Source organism: Gobio gobio (genome assembly GCF_949357685.1).
Source record: "Gobio gobio genome assembly, chromosome: 9".
NCBI lineage: Eukaryota > Metazoa > Chordata > Actinopteri > Cypriniformes > Gobionidae > Gobio > Gobio gobio.
Window position 1 is genome coordinate 49,420,922 of NC_137115.1, and position 21,535 is coordinate 49,442,456.

General features: G+C 37.9%; 1 protein-coding gene across 1 annotated transcript in view; it reads left to right on the forward strand.

The window, feature by feature from the left end:
- Positions 1-6,566: 6,566 nt before the first annotated feature.
- tspan18b (tetraspanin 18b) overlaps positions 6,567-21,535 on the forward strand; it is a 79,014-nt gene continuing 64,045 nt past the window's right edge. Inside the window, exon 1 of the mRNA XM_079825028.1 lies at positions 6,567-7,055. The gene's annotated coding sequence lies outside the window, so the exon portion shown is untranslated. The remainder of the gene's footprint in view (positions 7,056-21,535) is intronic.

The window sequence follows — 21,535 nt, forward strand, 5'->3', positions numbered from 1 at the left end:
TGTTGATTTTATACTCTTAAAATGTAAGTTATTACTATTCAAAATTAAGATTACCCCAGAATGAATTGCATTGCTAGCCCACTAAAACACTTATAATAATAATAATAACAAATGCTGACCAATACTTAATTATATTACTTTTTTTTACTGAAAATTATATTGTTTTAGTAAAACAAGCAAAATGCAACTTGTTGTCATATGACATAGCGATGCATGAAAATACACTAGAACAAATGCAGCCGATGTGAATACCAATTTTCAGTCAAGCAATGAATAAATGCATGAGTTAATAAAATATTTTATTTACTGACAACAATAGGAAACATGAATTAATGAGTAAAAGAATGAATAAAAGTAAACATCACAAATGAAGAAGTCACCATGAAACAAAGCTTTATTCAAACGTATTGTTCTAACAAACCATCACACATTTACAGGCGGTGAAGCCCCACATCTGCTGCCATCTCAACACAGCTTGATGAAGCAGTTGACCACCGTGAACACCTTCGCCTGTCCCAGCCGTCCCTCCTGTCCCTTCTGAACCCCACAACCCTGAAGCACGAGTGGAGAACATGTGCGGGACAATCTGACTGCTGATGTCTACTCCAAACATCCGTGTGCCTGCTCTCCATCAGCATGACTACTTAAAACGTTTTACAATTCATGTTGTCAGCATCCCATTTCTTGCCATATTTGATTTAATATTTTTTACAATTATTACATGCTACTTGTATTGTTGCTTTATGACTTCTGTGGTGTAGTGGGCTAAACACTGAACTGATAAGCAGAAGGTTTCTGCTTGGATCTCCGCAGCCGTCACCACCAGTGTGTCCTTGAGCAAGGCTCAACCACAGAAGCTCTGCAGCAAACGCACAGACATCAAGAATCAGAAAAGTGCTGAAATAACTCTGTTTGAAATTAAAATAAAATACAACTTAAGATTTAAATTGATGTTTTATTCATTTCTGTAGTATACTCAAAGCCTTTGATGACAGGCTTCCTTCATCAGCCTCTCTCCAGTCTCCACCAGATAAACACACACACACACACACACACACACACACACACGTGCTCTTCTGCCCCTGTAACATCAGACAACTTTCATGTTACCTGTATCTTAAACAACACCTTGATAAAAGCATAAAAGTTTATGTGCTCAATATAGCCTTAAATGTTGAGGAAGTTGCTGATGTGTTAATGTTCCTCAATTCATCAACAGTAATGGACAAATAAAAAAAGATAACTTATGTTTAGTTACTTTATGCAGATCTATTAACATTACTGACGTTCATGTAAAGTAAGCAGTGATGACAACAGGGAACTCTACATTATAGCACACACACATCACTCTGATCAGATGTCTATTTCATGCTGTGATGTCATCTGCAATACTTATCGAAAATGTTCCTGTCAGATGTTAAATAAACATTTAGTAAGCATCTTTATCTTTAAGTATATCGTTTATGTAAATCCACTTTGGAGACGTGTGTGTTACTGGAGCTCATACATAATAAAACGTGTTTTTACAGCCCAATCACAACTACACTATAGTGTCTGTCGTCTTTACACTTTTAACAATTCAACAGTTTAACGTTACTCTACAGTTGTCCAACAAATGCGATTTTAACACAAGAAACGGTGATTTTGGTTTGTAATACTCACATTTGATTGGCTTTTCTCCGCCTGACGTATCCTTTCCTGTGGCCTCATGGGAAGGCAGGGATAGAAAAGTATCCGACGATGGGTACTTCACAATCTGGGCGGAATCAGTAAGCCATCCGGGAACTTCTCGCCTACTCTTTTATGATTACTGAGGTTTCGAACATACTTCTCCTTTCACGTACTGTTTTCGCCTACTATATAGTAGGTAAGTAGGCATATTCGAACGCAACATCAGTATACGCACGTCCGAATCTCGCGAGAAATACTCCAAAACCCTGGTAGTTCTCGCCTACTCTTTTATGAATACAAAGGATTCGAGCATACTCTTCGCTCGCCTACTGCTTTTTACATACTATATAGTAGGGAAGTATGCGGTTTCGAACGCAGCCAAAGTCCTAGCCACGCATTGCATCCGTGTGATGTGTGTATTGTCTGCAAGCATAAGATGATGCTACTGCTGCCTGCCGGTGTGGTGCAGTACAATCACAAGCGGGGAGACGTTCATTAATTTCTTATCTTTATGGCGGTTTTGTTGTTACACATGACTCGGACTCGACTGCACTCGGGATATTTTCCGAGTCCAAAATGTCCAAGTCCGAGTACAAATTCACCCGAGTGCGTGACAAGTCCGAGTTCATTCAAAATTGGACTCGAGTCCGGACTCGAGTCCGAGTCCAAGTCCGAGTACCCCAACTCTACCATGATGTCACAAGATGTGACCCTAAAAAGGACAGAATGCTCAAGCACACCTGTTTTTTTTCTCATCATAGTCGTGATGTTGCCCATCACAGTTCGTACAGGTGTCAGAACCGCGTCTCCTCGCAGCAGATCTTCGTTTGTGTGTGTGACGGAGGGATTCCTGCCACTGTTTTGACTCCTTTACACATTTTATAAGCTCTTCACGAGTTCTCAGCTGGTCAAAATACCATCATATATAGCTACGCACATACAACGAGCGCATTTAGCCCAGCACACAGCATTGTTTGAATGTTCGGCAAGTTCCATCGCGAAATATATAATAAAAGCCAGGTTGTGAAGATATCCTTATGACTTTAGGTTTGCTATCCTTACACTCTAAAAAAAAAAAGGTTCTATATGGCACCAAAAATGGTTCTTGGCTTGTAATCATAGGGGAACCTTTTTTAGTGCAATATAGCACCAATTTTGGTGCTCAGTGGTTCTTCAGCGGTTCTTCAGAGGTGCTATACAGCACCTTAGTCAAAGAACCGGTGAAGAACCTCTGAAGAACCGCAGAAGAACCACTGAAGCACCAAAATTGGTGCTATATAGCACTAAAAAAGGTTCCCCTATGATTACGAGCCAAGATCAATTTTTGGTGCCAAATAGAACCTTTTTTTTTTTTAGAGTGTAGGTTCAGTGTTAAAATGCCAACATGAACGCTAAGCGGACCAGGACTAAAGGTGTGAACACACCCTTAGTCCTCGTGAAAGACGTTCCTATTAACTAAAATCGTTCCCAGTTCCTGCAGTGAGAACATGACAATATAGTTAGGAACGATGAAAGCGTTCTTCCGGTGCAAAATTATTGAGGTAACTCCCTTTTGGAAGCTTTGTTTTTAAAAGTGTCGTTTTTACTAAAGTATTTTAATGCACACAAAAATACAATGAACCTCATGCTTTCTCACATGCTTTGGATGCATTCAGGAATAAAATTCCTTAAAGTCAACTGCAACCTCTCCAACATTCTTCCTTCAAAGAGCAAGAATTCAAAGGAAAAGGAATGCATGAGGAACTTGCTTGCTTTTCCGTCCTTTCAGAGGAAGAGAGAGTTTTTACATTTTGATTAAAGAACAAATTTCTTTCATTTAGAATAACATGCACCGCAGAATAGTTCACAATAAGTCCAACAGCATGCATTAAGAAAATAAAAAGGTCAATTATATTTTTAAGTTGACAAATGTTCTGTCTTTCATTGGTGGAACTGCCAGCTGAAAGGGCCATGACATCTCTTTGAAAAGACTCCTTAAGAAAACATTCATAAAACTTTGCAAACACTTTGTTGTTGTGTAAAAAAAAATCTCTTTTTGTATTGTACTTCCATTGCTAGACAGTTTGGCAAAACAATGCACGATGTATGGTGCTTGTCCTTGTACATTGTCTGATGGCCTCTGACAGAATGAGGCTGCCTGGAGTGAGTAGAGAGTATGGAGTATGGAGTTTGGAGTATGGGGTGAGCTATAGGGTGGGGGTTTCCTGTCAGTTTGTACATGTCGTAACCATGTTGGACATTGTTTTGTGCTAGCGTGCACTTTAGTGGGGTGACAGATGGGATCTTTTAGCAGTGAATAAAGGCTTTAAAGTAAAAAAAGGCTTCTGCTCTTAGTTTGTTCAACTTTGTTTCTTCTATGGAAAACAAAAGGAGACATTTCCGAAGCTTTCAAACACTTAAAATGATCAAAGTAGTCCATGATTGTGAATGAATCAGACTGGTGCGTGAACTGGATCACTGAAAAAAAAAACTAACTCAAAGATTCTATTCATTCTTCTCTCATGAACTCTCGCGTATGTTCTGAGAGCTACTGCAAATATCCAACAAATAATGATTTAATATTTGTTTGTTCCTCAAACACCAGATGACTTGGATATGAGTCATGTATGGTTTGTTTTGGAGCTTGACAACCCCACTCCTGATTCACTCTCTGAAACGAGTTACCAGGATATTCAAGAATTCACCTTTTGTGTTCCACAGAAGAAAGTAAGTCCTTCAGGTTTGGAACCACATGAAGATTCTGTCATCGTTTACGCATCTCCATGTTGAGGTGAATTATCCCTGTGTGGAGTGTCTCATGTCTTAAGAAAGCACAAACGACCCTGAAGTACCCTTACTGCCCACCCCCGCCAGCCATGCTAGACCCCCTCTCTACTCGAGCTGCTCAAATCAAGACACCAAGACCAGAGGGCTGACATTTCAATTACATGCAGACGACACATGCACACACACAGAGGCGTCTCCTCATGCTCAGAGATGGACTGTCACATGTCACAGGACCAATATAGTTAAACAACACAGACTTTAAGAGGCACCATCACTTTAAAGAAATTGTGAGTGTCTACCAACACTGTGAGTGTCTTACACACTGTTGCAGTGATTGACCGATTACTTAGGGGAGGCTGGGGTTAGTTGTCACATTTTTTTTTTTTACTTTAATTTAATATTACTCAAGACAGTTTTTTTTTTTTTTTTCTCAAATCAATTTATTTAAAATAAAGCTTCCAAAAGAGGGTTTCCACAGCAATGCCATAGATAGAAGACCCATTTAGGGTTCCTCAAAGTACCTTAAGTTAACAGTTCTTTAAAAAACAGTTGGCAAGAAATGGAAATTGATCCTGTCTATTCTTTAAATGTGATAGGTCTTATTGTGGACAATTCATTCATCCATCCAACTGTAAATTTTTAATCAAAATGTAATAACTGGATTGTCCAGCGAAAAATATTCAGTTGCTACTTCAGTTTCATCGTGACTTTAAAAGAAACTTTTAACGATGTACTAAAAACACAGATCTGCGAAAATGACTTCGGCCCCGTCCACACAGAGGCGCGTTTAGCTGAATACGTAAAAATTTTGTATCGGATCAGCATTTCGACCAGACGGATCCGGCATTTTAGGAGCCTGGAACAGGTATTTTTTTAAACCGGGTCCCACAGTGGATAAATCTGAAAACGACACTCTTGCGTTTTCGTGTGTACAGCCAATCTGTATATTTTGTGAAACGTGATGTCATCACACCATATCCCACACAGTAAAGACTAGAAGGGATACAGCTATGGCCACTGGGCATGAGCACATCAATATTGAGTCATTTAATTACTGTATTTGCATTATTGTAAGGGTAGGTTTAGGGTTGGGGTAGGCGTTAATAAAACAATCTGGTAAGTAGCAAATTAATTTAGTTATTTTATCGTGACATTTTGCCTCACTTCCGACCGTTGCTGTACCCCTTCTAGCCACAACTCTTCTTCTCCGTTTTTAGTGTATTTCTTGTGGCAGAATTACAGCGCCACATACTGGTCTGGCATGTGTACTACATTGTTTTCAGTCGGTTTCAGTGGTTTCGTGTGTACGCAGATATTTCTTGAGACGAGGGAAAAAAAAGATCGGACAGAGAAAGCTCTGGCTTCGCCTAAAGTGGCTGTATTATGCATGCCAGGCCAGTAGTCATATCACTTTGTCAAGAAACAACCCACGAACATATCATACGCATGCGCATGACGTCACCGTTTTCGCAAATTCATGTTTTTGTTGTTTTTGGAGACGGTAAAGGCAAATCTTGCACATTAAAACCCGTTTTCAAAAGCTTGCGTTTTCAGGCCGCTAAAGTGCTGTTGTCATGTAAATGAATGGCCAAAACGCATATAAAGTTTTCAGTTTTTGGTTGAAAGTGTGAAGAGCGTTAATAATCTAGAAAAAACCTTTTCCCACAATAAAGAACCTTTTGTGCAATGGAAACCTTTATTTTTAATTGCATTCCTTAAAGTTGCATCTACAAAAAAAGCACTTTCCACCATTATTCCCCTGAAAAAAAAGAAAAAAAGATCCAGGTAAATTATACGCTGACCTTTTGTGACCACATGACCCAATAGTGGGGCAAGTTAGAACATGCCCTGAAACAAGCTAAATTTACAATTCAACCATTATGAAACACATATAAAGCAAAACAACTGTTCATATTTGGTTATTACATTATATATAGCCTATTCCTTTGAGCCTTCCCTTGTGGCATGTGTGTTTTAGGGGGTTCTGTTATGACAGAGGTTGTGGTCTAGATGTGAATTGCGGTGGGATATCATGTATGCCACAGGGAATGTCAGTGTCACGACCTTTGAGGGCATGTAGACAAAGGGATCGTGATACTTTTCTTATCTGACTCGCCATCTGTGGTGGTGTTGAGGGGGGCCATGGAAGTGAAAACAATTTGACCATTAAATCTCCGCCCATGACTCATGAGTTGAAATAGCAAAGCGCTAAATTGGTGTTCTGGGAGGAGTTAGAGCGAACACTTGAATGTACCGACGCAATATATCATTTCTAATAGCATATCTATTGATTAACAGCAGTAGAACGCAACTAAGAGTGAAACAAGTAAACTGGGCGTTGAAGTTGTAGTAGAGAGATAGTGTCCCTCCCTCCAAACTGAACTGTAGAAAGGGTCTGGTCTGCGCTACCAGCGAGAGGGACGCGAGATTAGGGCAGCAGTTTGGGGGTCTCTGGAATTTATTAGCTCGTTGTTTTTTCCTGGATTCGGAGCAGATCTACAGGTCCGCCAGTTTTCCAGTCGGCATTCTTCATTCACGCAGACTTACAACTATCATTTAACCTTGTTTCATCCGTGGAGCTCAGGACCGCGAAGGACGCGTGTTGTTTGGATTTCGAGGTGAGATTCTCATTAAACTGAACTCCGCTGGTGTTTACATGAATACTAACTTATGATGGCTGGCCATTGAGAAACGAATATCTCTTTATCGATTCAATTCAAATCAACTGTAAAACAGCGTGTTTTATTTTGAAACTGTGCCACATATTGTTATCTCCTAAGCAGGGCAGGAGCAAACGGATAAACATTCAAACGTGTTTTGATTTGACAGTTAGCGATGAGATTCCTCATTGAACGCGAGGGTACATTTTAATTTGAATGTCGCGTAACTACTGTTTTGAGAGGTTTGAAGGCAGAAAACACCCAGAGTTAAAAAGAAAACATTTATTTATGTATTACGATAACATAGCTCTTCACTTTGCCCCCAAACAAACAGTTTCCTCGCGTTTGTCGCTCGTATTTCACCGATGACGGCCCGTGTCACCATCCGGCGGTTTCTGTTAAATCTAATTAGTTGAGTAAAGCTCGGGGAAAGTCTGGGTGGGATGAGGAGGCATCAAGCTGGCGGTTTTCCCACGGGGTGTGACAGCAGGCAGCGTATTGTCCAGGAGGTCCCGTCTTAACTGTAGTTTATCCCCCCAGACGCAGGTCAGCAGATGGAGGTAGCCCTGCCGACGGGCATGAGTTCATTGCCAGTTTAAATCAATCAAACAGCGCATTCATATTTTTAAGATCTATCTATCTATCTATCTATCTATCTATCTATCTATCTATCTATCTATCTATCTATCTATCTATCTATCTATCTATCTATCTATCTATCTATCTATCTATCAGCTCAGATATAATAATTTAACCCATGACATTCATCGTTACAAAATTCCCAGGCTTTAAAACAATGCTGCACCTTAGACATGAATTATGGGGATTTTCTTGAAACCATGTTTGAGTATTATGTTTGGCCATTTTCCAGAAGTAACAAAAACATTGCCATGTTAGGTTAATGCACAATATAGCTCAATTGTTTTCATCTTTAAATGCACTTTAACCACCAGTGTTAATTTCCGCTGTACCTTCAGAAGAATGTTTTTTCAGCCCACATGCTCTTTTTTTTTTTAAAGAGAAAAAGACAGGACTTCACAGCATGCCAAACTACATCAAATATGCATGCATATGCCATGCAATCAAATCTTATCTAATCACGAGTCATTGAGAAGAAACCTTTTGAATATGTGCTTGTTCTTGAAACAGAAATGTGTGATCCCTTTGAGATATTCTTTCAAACCAAGCCCTGCCATACATTCTCCAGAAATGAATAATGATTACTTATTTTTGGATGAATTATTAATGGTCGCTATTGTGGTGTTTGGTAATTATCCACTGAAAATTTGTTTTACAGACATGAAAATAAACCCCTTTTTATTGATTATTTGAAAGTGTATCAAACTAACCTACACTGAAAAATCGGGTGTAGTATTTATTTATCTAATCGCGAGTCATTGAGAAGAACTTCAAAACCTTTTGAATACGTTCTTGTTCTTGAATTCGTGATCTCTTTGAGATAGAGGATATTCTTTCAAACAAAGCCCTGCCATATATTCTCAAGTGGCTATTGAAAGATTTGCAAGTACACAGGCCTTAAATCTTACATTCCGACTGTCTAACTTCATGTGCACTGTAACTTTATATCCATTAGAGGGTTTCGGTGAATTTGTCCACCTATTTCTGGACCCTATTTTTGTAGTCTGACATAAAGGTTTGCTGCACTTGTCCCACAAAGCAGACCCGGACCAGTTTTCAATTAGTCAAGCACTTGTGCGTGAAGATATTGGCTCTGAGGGATCCATTAAAGCCGGCCTCTGTGTCTTTGTAGTTTAGCTAAATGCTGATGTCAGAACTCAAAGACTTCACTCACGCAACTCAACACAAGCTCAGAGGTAAGACTAGAGCCATAACCTTTACATTCCTCTGAGCTATTGCAAGGAGAAAAGCCCTTAAAATGTGGACATCAGAGGCCTAGAAACAATAGTGTTTGGTCTATATAAGTTTTGTCCTATGGAAAATGACAGATCTAATTTGCGCACTTTTTAAATACTCTTTAGCCCCTTTCACACAGAGAATGTGTCCTGGGATCTTTTGATTTTGGTCCATTCACACTGCCAGTGATTTTCTGGAATCTGTACGTGCGTTCTTCCCGTAAAGATCCTGTCAAGACACGTGCCATCAGTATGTGACATGTAATCTCTGCATCCTAAATTTGCTCTCTTTTTTTCTGATTCGTTCATAAACTAGCGAATCGCATACCGATCCACTAAGCTGGCGGACGATCTCAGCCTCAGCGTCACAACAACACACCCCTTACGCCATTGATCCTGCCTTTTGTTCACACGGCACATTCCGGGACTGATCCTGGCAATGTTACTAGTTCCCCATCCCGGAATCGATCCCGGTATCAATCCTTAGACGTGTTTGCGTTCACACAGAAGGCACTCTAACAATTTTATGGGATCAACACTATGTTTGGAAGGGGCTTTTGTTACATTTTCATGGCGTATTAATAAAGAGATTAATAACAACTTATTTTGGATAAATTATTAATGGTCACTATTGTGATATTTGGTAATTATCCAATGAAAAGTTTCATTTTCATGTCTGTAAAACAGATTTTAATTGATTATTTGAAAGTGTATCAAACTAACCTAGAGTACACCGAAAAAAATCTGGGGCCGTATTCACAAATCATCTTAAGGCTAAAAGTAAAAATAAAAATAATGGGCGTGTCATTCCTAATTTTAGGACGCCAACATTTTTGCTCTAAGAGTATTTCACAAAGCATTTTAGCACTAAAACTAGCTCCTAAATCTGTGAAATGTTAGGAGTAGTCAAGAGGACTCCTTAGTCACTAAGACCAAATCACAAACAATCCAATGGATGTTGCCACAATCATCCTCAGCAATCCGCCCAAAGACACTGTACAGTGTACACCATTAAGGAAGTAGGCGATAGAGCCTTTTCTTCATAAATGCAATACATATTTTGATTTATAGATTTTATGATAAAATGCCAAAATACATCTTTAATAAATAATGTCCGATTACCTGGCAGTTGGCAGTTCACACTTACAAATGATCGAATAGAATAAAAGAATATAAGCATATTTGGCATGTGGTCGGAGGGGATCGAGGGCTTCGAGCTTGGAATTTAGCCCAAACCCAGAGTTCTGCCCCGCATCGGAGACTGGGAGTGAGGATGGGGGCAGAAAACTGTCGAGGTAACTAGGTGAGTCGGCTCTCGGCTGTGTGTACCTCCTCTCGAGCTGACAAACCATTTGAATTTGCTCCTCACAAACTTTGTTCATAAAACATAATTTTTGCTTGAATTCTGCAATCTCTCGAGATGCAGACATCTAAGAGTCTGACAATTAGCTGAACAAATACTAGTTTAATTAGTGACACTTGGCCTACTTTTTAAAAACTTTATTTGAATATGGCAACATGAAACCTCGTTCTACAATATTTCTATATTTAAATCACTGACAGAGACCCCTCCTTTATCAGCCAATCACTGTGGGCATAGTTAGTAAGCATGTTGACATCATCCATAGCAACGAGGTCAACCCCGCCCTTACTCTTAGCTTAATGCTGCGTTCACACAGAACGCAAATTGAGCGTCTGGAGCGAGTGATTTCCATGTTAAGTCAATGTAAAAACACGTTGACGCGTGTCTGAAGGTCCTGCGGCGCGATATATGCGGTTAGCGCGGCGCGATGGACACGATTTACGCGCAAGTGATTTTATTTGGTGATTTTTGTGCATTCACGCGTTTGACTGACGCCCGAGTTGAAAAATCTGAACTTTGGTGTCTGTTTGCGTCGCGTTAACCAATCAGGAGCCTTCTTGCTGCTGTCACATGATGAAGTGACGTGATAAACTAATGGCTATTATTGATCACAAATAAACGGACATTTAACAAAAAGCGACTGGGTTGTGTTTTAGGTCATATTTAATATAATTAAATTTTATTTTATTTAGTTTGTTATAAATATACATACAGTGAAGATAATCAAGGTATGTGTTGCCTGAACCACATTTGTGTGGCTATATGTAATTTTTTTAATGAAAATGAAAAGAGGCAGAGTGGTGTTGTATGACATATTTCATTTTACTCTAGCCTAAAACAACATACAGCAGTGAGAGCTAGCTGAGTGATGCTATTGAGAACTCTGCTGTTTAGGGCTGTTTAACGATTAATCACGACTAATCAAATCCAAAATAAAAGTTTGTGTTTACATAATATATAAATATATGTGTGCGCTGTTTATAATTATTATGTATATATAAATACACACATGCATGTGTATATTTAAGAGAAAAAAATATATATTTATATATAAAATATGTATATATAATATAAATTATATAAATATATAAACAGTATATACATGCAACTATTTCTTAAATATATACATGTATGCGTGTGTATTAAAATATACATAATAATTATACACAGCACACACAGATATTTTATGTAAATACAAACTTTTATTTTGGATGCGATTGGTTGCGATTCAGCCCTACATTCCATTAGAAGAGTACCCGGCTTGTGTCCTCCTGTCTTCGGGAGTTCGTTCTCCCGAGTCGAACTTGGCAAGTCTGAACTACCAAGGATGCAAGTCAGAAGTTTGCGTACTTGGTATTTAGAAACGGACACTCATTCAACATGGAGGAACGACTTAATATTGCGTCTATTTCGCTTTAAACGCTCGCCTTATAAACGCGTCCAATTCGCTTTTCCAGTTCGGTGTGAACGCAGCGTTAGACTTCTCTCTATTCCTTAGTAACAATTGGTGAATAGGTTTTAAGAGAAAACTCTTTTTGAATACGGCCCCAGGTGTAGTATTTACGTTGAAAATAATTTGCTTGTACATTTCACAAGCAATTACAAAGAAATGTCAAATTACACATTGAATTAAATGTGATTTTTTTTTTAAGTAGAAAGACTGAAATGTTTTCTTGTTAAACATACTCCAATAATAATAATAAAAAATGGTGTAGTGAGTGTAATAAGAACTAAAGTGGTTGACTGATGCAGATATTGAAGAGGGGAGTCTGTTTTGTTCTACTTGAGCAGACACAGAATCGTTCATTCACCAAAGCATTAAGCTACTGGAAATGAATCTTTGGTTCTTCATGCTGGGAAGTCCCAGTTGAGAGCAAGAGGCTCGTCTCCAGGCTGTAATATTAATATCAGTTGACATGGCGGCAAATGAACTAGTCGTCAAGGCTGGTTTGATCTCAACCGCAGTTGCTAGATCTCTAATCTGTGCAGGTGATTCATTCCACCCTGAGCTCCTGTGAAATGCCCTTATTGACAGCAGAGCTAAGGCCCTGGGAGAAAAGGAGATCAAGTCATCACTTTCTTCCAAGTTTCAGGCATCAGAGCTACACAAGCTGGCAGTTTGTAGTCTGCAGAGGATCTGGAATGAGATAGAGTATCTATTGCCTTGAAAAGAAAATTGCTTTTCCCCACCATTTGCTGGAGGACTCTCATCTAATGCATGTGACATGGGGCGCTTCACCCGGTAATGGGTTTTGGGGCCTTGTTGCCTCTGGGACGTATGAAATTTGCAAAGGAGCTGTGTAGATTAATTACAATGAAGAATATGTGTTCTTTGGTCATAGATTCTTCAACGAGAGGCTTGTCAAGTATGACCTGCAGAACAATTATGAATGCATAGATCTTTTCCTTATGCTTTTGTCCTATAGACGGCTTTGAGAAACTTTAAAGGATGCAGCTGATGGCTCCAAAGTTCATTCAAGACAGGGATGTCCAGTGACCCTGGTAAATAACAGGACCTCTTTATCAAGAGGAAACAGACTGCTTGTTTGTGCTTGGCATAAGGACGACTAATGCTTATCTATTATTCAGGCAATTTCCTTCAATATTAGTGTGCCAGGGATATAATGAGGTGAAAGTATGCATATAACAAGCTGGGTGCTACAGATAGCTGACAGTCTCGCAGTCATTATTGAATCTTTATCCACAGTAAAAATGCAGATTTTCGATGTATAATGCACTTGATTTCTCCACACTCCACTTCTTAAAGTGTAGGTTTTATATACAGTAGAAGAAGCCCATGTTGCTGGTGTCTATTTAAAATGTTTAATTTTAGTTACAGATATAAAAAGGTACAATCATTAAGCAGGAAATAAATAAAAGGAATAGGAAAGTTTGGAGTCGTAACCTCCTTAAGCTGCTTATTAAATTTAGTGATTAAGGTGGCTTACATTTGGAGGGTCTTTATAATGTAGTTAAAGCAAAAGACGTTGGTAGTGGCTTCATTTTTGGTTTGAGTATTTAAGAGGATTGAGGAATGACGTCTTTTCTCAACTCGCAAAAAGAACAACTTGCTTGCTGTTAATGCTTGCTGGTAATTCAGCAGAAATCCTGTTAAATTTACTGTAAAAAACTGGCAGAACATTTCCAGAAATCTATATGTTGTAAAAATGATGGGTAGACTTCCAAATTGTTGTCAGTTGCTGATTCCAAACTACATGACAAAAATTATAGTTTGTAACATAATGCATTACATTACACATTAAGGTAATATAATCTGACTACTTTTTGATTATATTACTTTTGACCTAACTCATTTATTGCATTGATTTTAATAGGATAATCTTGTACTATGTTGAAAAAAAAAAATACAAAGAGAAAGGATAATTTGATTGAATATAATAATAATAATGGAATATATTCCATTCTTCATCAACAACATGAAGTGCATTAAATATAACATTATGGCAGGGTTTCCCAGGCTGGGGTTTGTGATGGAACTGCAGGGGTTCGTGAGTTTAAAGAAAAGCTATTAACTAATTAAATCATAAAAATGTTAAATCAAAATAAATAATTAAAAAATAAAACACTAAAAAAGATAATACAAAAATATGCCTGTGTATTTTACAGTACACTTATGATAATAAATGTGAATGTTCTATATGTTTTTTTTTTTCACTGTAATTTGGTGAAAAGGGTATTTTTAACTTTACTATACTTTTCATACTGCAAATTTCGGGAGTGATAACCGTATTGAAATGTGGAATTGAATGTCAAGTTGATATGATTGATTTTTGGACAACAAAAACCATGTCAAAATAAAATCTCTTGGAGTGTAAATGTAGACAAATAGACTTGCCACTTGTTAATATTACATGTAATATTTTTCTTCAGTATAATTATAATTAGTCAATGAGAAGTTTTTATTTATTAGTTAAATAAAATACTTAAAGGGGTACTTCAGCGCTGGGAAGATGAATGTATATTTAAACTGGGTCGTTTATGTGGTAAAAATGTGAAATTATTTTTGAATTTGGTGCCTTCTAGACTGAGAAAAGACAGAAAATGTCTCTTTTGTCTCATGAAAAACAACAACTCCCAGAATGCACTCCCGAAGCCACGGCCACTGGTTATCACTTGCCCACTACGGCACTGCTCCACCGTCGTTTTGATTTTCAAAGTAATAAAATTATTTCGTTCAGTTGGAGAATAAACACTACAATAAAAAAACTGAAAAGTCTTTTCAATAAAGTGTGAGTGAGTTGAACGAAAGTCACGTCACAGACGCAGCAGGAGTCAGATTTCATTCATCACGAGAGCGAAGAGCTGAGGTAAGCGCGGCAGTCATTCATGACGCGTGTCCAGTCTGGCGCGTTTTCAGATCATGCCTATGGAAGCTTAACTTTCATAGGAATTCATTGAAAAGTTGAAACACACACTTTGCTCCGCAACGCTCCATTATGAATGCCAGAGTCGAGCGGCAGCGGCCGTGCGCATTTACATTCTGTGAGTGAGACCCCACCCCTATGGGCGGGTTGAAAACATGCAGAACTAGCTCCTTCTACAGGCTGTAGTCTATAGCCTCTGGCCCATAAATCCTCCAATGATGCAAAATGACGATATTTGCGTCATCTGAGGATTTTTTCCAGAAATAAAATGCATAATTCTCTCGTCTTAGGGGGACATGAGGGGGAAAGTACGATAATTTGAATATACTACCGGGTTTCTACTGATACAAAGCTTAATGCTAAATCGCTGAAGTAACCCTTTAAATAGTAAAATAGTCCCGACAACTTTGTCATTTTACTGGTATTGCTACCGACTTTCAGTATCGTGATTCAGGACAACTTACAAAAAACTACTAAATCACTGTACTGTATTATTTTGTTGAATATAACATTTTTACTGTAAATGTTACAGTAATTCCTACTTGCAAAGCAAAAACATTTTTTACAGTATGCTACAGTAAAGTTAAATGCATGGTTAAATGTAATATTTTTTCACTGTATGTGATAAGGGAATTTACAGTTAACCAGTTTTTATTGCAGCATTAAAGAACAACATTAAAATGATTATTTTTACTGTGCTAACAACAACGCATTTATTCCTGATAATTAAGGTTTCGGTTTAATTTCTAAAACCACGGACTGTTAATAATAGCGGCACGCACAGTTACCCTTGTGTATCCTGAACTATTAAGTAAAAGGGTTCTGTTGATTCAAATTGCTCTTTTTATGGCTTTTTTTGTGGCTTAAACAGAGACCGTTGTTTCTCTCTGTATGGGCTCACATTGTCTGTATAGCAAAGGCCCGATTTCAGTTTCTCCCTTTGACACAGTTAAACTCCTCACTACTCCTGACTCAGGCATATTTGGTGTGCTGCTTCTGATCTCACTCTTTTTTTTTTTTCTCATTCCAGTAGAAGTTTATTCCCCAGATTTTTCCCCACCTCAGTTTTCCCCCTCCTCTGGGTTTTTGGTTTTGGTAACAGTTCTGCGGTCGCTCCTGTGTATTCAAGTGCACATAGCAAACTCAGAAGCCATTACTCTACAGACAGACATTCCTCAGTGGAAAGCGTTTGGTAGGTTTTAGTCTGTCTCTGTGTTCGCTGGTGTTTTGATGCTCTCTGCAGTTTTGTGCTCTTTTGAGATGATCAAGAAACACGTTGTTCTTATGTCTTTGAATACCACCCACACATACAAGGATATTATCCTGCATTCACACAAACACACACTTACATCGGTGTGGAATGAGCACAGCTGGATCAAGTCCATTAGCTCAGTGTGTTTCAGGTTTTGCGCTCTGTTACACTATTAATTAAAGAGCTGTTCTGTTTAGTTTCCGGCTTGAATTCTGGACATTGTACTAATGACCTGTAATTTATATACCTCTAGCTGAATTAAGCTTACAGAATGTTTCCCTGAAGTGCATGTATTTGGAGATGGTGGTTTAATAGCAGAACTTGCATGATATTTTGGGCTAAGCAAGTTTGCACATTTTTTCCCTTCATTTCGCTGAGATAAGCTGTCCTTACAATACAAACATGATGATGTGTGCTACAGTACGAACCATTTAGACATAAATGGGTTGGTATGTGTTGTTTTTCCCTAGATTTTATCACCATTATGCACTTTGATGCATTATGCATTAGTGCATCATATTAATATGCTTCTGCTTAACCTAAATGTTTTTGCATTAGAATTTATTCATGTTTTTATTCATGTTTTCCTGTAATTTCACAAAACATTAGAATGATGCAAAAAGCAGCTAACAATACAAGACTAAAAGAAAAGGCTAAAACTGCATTTTATATACATGTACACATCATCACCAATCAAATGTTTTGACACTCAAACTCATTCTTATGTTTAGTTTTTAGCCGATACCGATAATTCTTTATTTGACAGCCAATAACCAATATATTGGCAGATAAATCTAAATCCAATTTTTTTATATAATATTTGAGAGCCTGATTACAAAATCAAAAGTCTCACTATTAAAAGCCATGTCCACATTATAATTTTATAGCCTATATGACAGACTTGCACTGCATATGTTGCACTTAACTGTATTTTCCTTTTTTTAAGTGATTCCAATCATATTTCAAGCCATTTAAATGAACCATCTTGGCGAACAGTACACATCTGAAGTGTCTCAGCTGAAGAAAATAATCCATTATTTGTCTGCTTTAATATATCGGCCAAATTTTCTTATCGGCCAGTATATCATGCAGTTCATCCCTAGCGAATTTTCAGGAACTGGTCCCGTTAAAATGTTGCTGTCGACACTCGCATACGGTCCACTCACTAATTTCACTCCTACTGGTTGTCGCTCCCATAGATATACATAATAAAGGCTAGATGTCTTACGGCGGAGTCTCTACACTCTTAAAAGAAGTGGTTCTATTTAGAACCAGAAATGGTTCTATCACCTGCTTCATATATGGAACCCCAAAATGGTTCTATATAGAACCATATTAAAGGGTTCATTAAAAAGAACCCCAAATGGTTCTTTGAATCCAAGTTAGATGGTTCTTTTTAGAACCATTTAAGGGTTCTTTATTATTAAGTTATCACCGGTATTTAATAATTTAACCAATCCAGACAGTACAAAAATTTAAAATTCATTAAATTTATTATTTAAAAAAATAGAATAAATATTATCATTTCAAATCTGTATTAGACCAAGCATTTTCACTTTTTAAAAAACATACATAAACATTTAAAATCTGTATATTCTGTATTAGACCAAGCATTTTCACTTTTTAAAAAACATACATAAACATTTAAAAATGCATCTCTGTATCTGTGTTAGACAGCTAAACTTGAAATGTTTAATTACATACAACCATTTAATATTAACTGCAATTGTACTTTTTTTAAATTGTAATTGAACATTTTACTCTTTTTCAATTTAATAAACATTCACGCATTTTAAATTTTTAATATATACCAGCTTGCTTATATACCCTATGTACATATATACCATTCTTTTAAATGTCTCTGAACTGAGAAAACTAATCACAATCCTAACAAAAATAACACATTTATTAAATAGTATTATTTACACAAGTTGACTGTACATTTTTAGTACAGGTATTGGTATTCTTGTGTCATGACGAGATCTTAGTTTAAGCATGTATTTTTGAATGAAAATCTTTGTGTTCTTAATGGCAAGCTGAACATTGAAAAGAAAATAGGCTGCAAACAGGCATTCCACAGCCTGTGTCATGTCAATGTCTGCCTCTCTTATAATGTTCACGTTGTCCATTATAATGCTGACACTTTCAGCCTTGAGGGGATCAGGACAGCCGTTAAGCACTACAGTTGGTGCAGGACCTTTGGGTTCTTGTAAAAAAAAAAAAATTACAAACAATGAGTGCTTTTCACCAATTAATAGAAACAGGCTTAAAATTACCCCATAATTTACTCACCAACAAGGCAACCTAGATATTTATGACGTGCTTTTTTTCAGTTCAACACAATCTGAGTTATATTTAATTATAATCATTCCAAGCTTTGTAATGCCACTTTGATTACTTTGAATCCCACTGATTCATTCGTTCTTGTGACTGAATCATGACACAACATAAGATATGACAAATAGGCACGCGACATGCAAGAACCAACAAGACTCAAAACTATTTATGTGAAGCTGATGTGCCGATGTGTGATTGTGCTTAGTTATTCATTTATTTACTCCAGCAAAAAACATCCACAGGGTTTGTCCAGGGACGAATTTTAACCCCTGGAGAGCACTTTTTGGGAGTTTCAAAAGTTGGGGTGCTATTCAATGACATTACAAAGCTTGTTACTAAGAAAGAGATTGAGTAAATTATAGGGTAAGTTTTATTGAAAATTGTTTAAAACTTTGGTGTAAGGGTGGGTAAACAGTAATATTTTTTTATATTTAAATGAACAGTTCCTTTATTAAGTCAAGTCCCTCAAATGTTAATGAAACTACAGAAGACTCTATACTTACACTATCTACACAGTAGAGGAAGCTGGCGTTTTCTTTGAAAAGTGCTGGCAATAAAATGAGTGCAGCATTCCTAACAAGACCTACAAACAGATACAAGTTAGTGTACATCAGGCACTGAATTCAATTAAAGGAATAGTTTACCCAAAAAATGAAAATTCTGTCATCATTCACTCACTCTCGTCATTTCAAACATAAATGGCATTCTTTCTACAGCATATAAAAAAAAAAAAGATATTTTGAAGAATCTTGGAAACTGAAAAACTTTGGTACCCATTCACTTGATTTGTATGGACACAAAACCAATATAGGTCAATGGGCACCGCCGTTGTTCGTTTACCATCCTTCAAAATATCTTATTTTGTGTTCTGACGATTAAAGTCATACAGATTTTAAATGATGAGAGGTAAGTAAATGATGACAGAATTTACATTTTTGGGTAAACTATTAATTTAATACTAACACTTATAGGTCAACAATTTATAGGTGCAGCCACTGATGACGTTTCACAAGTCCACGAGAACACAAGTACAGACAAGTACGCATATTGAGAAACGTCTCAAGTCTTGCAGTCTCTACTAATGAGCTGATGATTTAAATCAGGTGTGTTAGATGAGGGAGACATGCAAAATGTGCACTGGTTGGGGGTCCCCAGGACAGGTTTGAGAACCACTGCTCTAGGGGTACCCGGGGTGTGCCGGACATAAAAGTTATGCAGGAAAAACCCTGGTGAAGTTACCTTCTGTGATTTCCTCTGCTGGTCCAAAGAGATTGGCATATAGATTTTTTGCACTCCTGATGATGTTTGGGGCCATTTCATTTAGAGAGGTTTCCATGTTCTTTGCCAAGTCTGTTCCAAACCTCATTGTCATTTTATGCAGCATCTTAAATACAAAACATTGTTTACTTCAGGTGCATATATCCAAATTACACAACAAATTAGTCATCACGAACTGGAGGTTGCATCATTAATGCTTTGTGCACAATATAATAAATAAATTCAAGTTTGCGTCAATGCTTCCCTCCACTGCATCTGTCAGTCATCCTCTATTCAAACTGCGTGGCGCGTTCGGTTACGACAGTCAACACGACGAAACTCTCTCCAAGATGATTCAATGTTACTGTTATTATGCTTGATCTGTAGATAATGTTTCATGGTTTCACAAAGTTTCCCATATCCCTCCGTCTTCCAACGGGTTCGCTTTTATTTTTTAATCGGTGCCTAACGTCATTGTACAATTAGTTACCGTTAATAAACAGCGAGCGCGCGCTTCACTGAAATAATAAAATCACGCTTAGTCTCCTTCTAAACACAGCTGTCTTATTGTTATTGACATTAACATTAACATAATTAACACTGACAAGGGAATAAAGGGAGACTAACTTAATTCGTTTAAAAACCGAGCAAAATCATTTTAACAGGGCTTTCTGAACCAACCCTCAGTGCTAACCAGCAATACTTTTAACTGAAGTAAATATTATCCATTTTTCTTCTAGTATCACTATTTAACATTAATTTTAACAGAATATTAACTGATGGTACTACATATTTCAGTAATATGGTTTTAAAAATGTAAAAACTTAACTTACCTGATGGCTGAACGGGCAGATGGCGGACTCCTCAGTTTGAAAAATTAACCGTCTCAAGTTCATCTTCGCCAATCCACCAATAGGAATTCAAGAAAGGATGACGCAACACATATACGTCACTACTTGCATTTTTACGATTATTTGTTTTTTAATGCCCCCTTCGGGTTAGATTAAACCATGGTACAAAATAAAGAAAACACCTGGTTAGTTTATTTATTTTACACAATTCTTTGTTAAAAAGCCAACTATAATGTAGTAGGAAATATAAGTTTCATGCTAATGTACAAAATTGCATTAAAAAGCTCAAATCATACATTGATTCATGCATATTAAATTTAGTTGACTCTTGTTTTTGACTACAGCAGTCATTCTCCTCAAAAAGCTTTGTGAATGTGTTGTGTAGGCCTATAATTATTGTGTAATCTTTAGTTTACACTTCAGTCATAAAACGTCTCGGTTACGTATGTAACCCTCGTTCCCTGAAGGAGGGAACGGAGACGTACGTCGGAACTGACCGACGAATTGGGATCTGATCTCAGAGACCAATCTACTTCGAGTGTATTAAAAACGAGCCAATGGAGATTGGCATGCGATCCACGCATTCCACGCACCGCCCCGCAGCGCGGGTATAAATAAGGAAGTGGAATGCTTGATCATTGCTTTTTTTTTGCTGAGGAGCCGAACTAGTGACTCGGCCCCCTAGCGGAAGCACAGCACCTGGCGACGGGACGTACGTCTCCGTTCCCTCCTTCAGGGAACGAGGGTTACATACGTAACCGAGACGTTCCCTTTCAGTCGGTCACGTTCGACGTACGTCGGAACTGACCGACGAATTGGGATCCCTACCAAAACGCCAGGGCGCTGGCCCTTCCAGCGTCCTGCTTGAGCGCACTGGACCGTCTTAGATGGTACGGAAGTCAGGGCTCCAAGCAGGGAGGTCAGTCACTGCTGTTTCTGCAAGACCCACTCAGTGTGACTATTGGATAACGCTGGGAAAGCGTGCCCGTCTCGGGAGATGGTACGCTGCGGAGCCACGTCCTTCAGTAGAAGGCTAGGTGGCAGAATACACATAAGGACTAACCTGGCAGGGTAGTGCAACATATGGCAGTCTCTGGGGTGGTTCCAGCCTGGTCCCAG